We start from the raw sequence: 923 nt of genomic DNA, 5'->3' as shown, positions 1-923 counted from the left end.
GGGGGGGGGGGGCCTTCATTTCAAAGCTAAGATAATACAAAGTGCATTGTGACCAGCGATGTATAACAACATCTGATAGTCTGATCAATCCTTCAATTGCTATTTTACTCTACTGGACCCCACCCCCTCCATAGCCATTCGATGTTTAAAAAATCCTATATATTTGAATATTATTGGGAATTGTATAAAAAAAATTGTTTAAATATTTTGAATATCGAAGAAGTATAACCAATTTGTTGCAGATAAATTTCAACCACAAAATCTTACATGAACCCCAGTTCAGAGTCACTGAGTTTAATGGTTTGAGAAAGAATTTGAGCAGTGGGAAGGGAATTCTTGATAGATTCAGATGTGGGAGATTTAGGATTGATTGAACCAGTTTGAGGAAGAAGAGAGGTGCACTGACTTGGGGTAAGAAGACATGGTTTCTCAACTGTATAAAAATGTCAAACTCAGAAGAATCGGTGGCATTGGGTTGGCAACTTGGGAGAAGGGGCATAACCTGACCATGGACTAGTAATTGGAGTGTGTTAATGTATTCATATTTGCTAGCTGTTGTTTCTGGCTTTGAGAAGAAGTTGTAGCCTTTGTGATAGAAATATTTGTCATAATACTATAGAAGACAGCTGGAAACTATTCTGTGCGTTTCTTTCATTATTTCTTAATTTCAAGTCCCAACTTCTAATCCCACCAAATATTATGAAGAAATTATTATCTCCCTTGTATTAACTGCCTACTAGGGGACTTCATGTATCCATGTATTCCAGTACAGCTTTCCCAATCAAATATCAATTCTTTCTCTGCAAGGTTTGTGTCTCTTGTATATTTTTATTATTGCTGTTACTTTTCTGTCAAAACATGAGAATGTATAAAGTAACTGAAGTTGGTATGTGGGTTTTGCTGAGATAGCTGAGAGAGAAAGT

At 36.3% G+C, this 923-nt stretch overlaps 1 protein-coding gene across 2 annotated transcripts in view; it reads left to right on the top strand.

The window, feature by feature from the left end:
• LOC106871355 (alsin) overlaps positions 1-923 on the top strand; it is a 92992-nt gene that overhangs the window by 39575 nt on the left and 52494 nt on the right. The window lies entirely within an intron of this gene.

The sequence above is a fragment of the Octopus bimaculoides genome, chromosome 8, assembly GCF_001194135.2.
Source record: "Octopus bimaculoides isolate UCB-OBI-ISO-001 chromosome 8, ASM119413v2, whole genome shotgun sequence".
NCBI classification, from domain to species: domain Eukaryota; kingdom Metazoa; phylum Mollusca; class Cephalopoda; order Octopoda; family Octopodidae; genus Octopus; species Octopus bimaculoides.
This window is presented reverse-complemented; position numbering and strand designations above follow the sequence as displayed.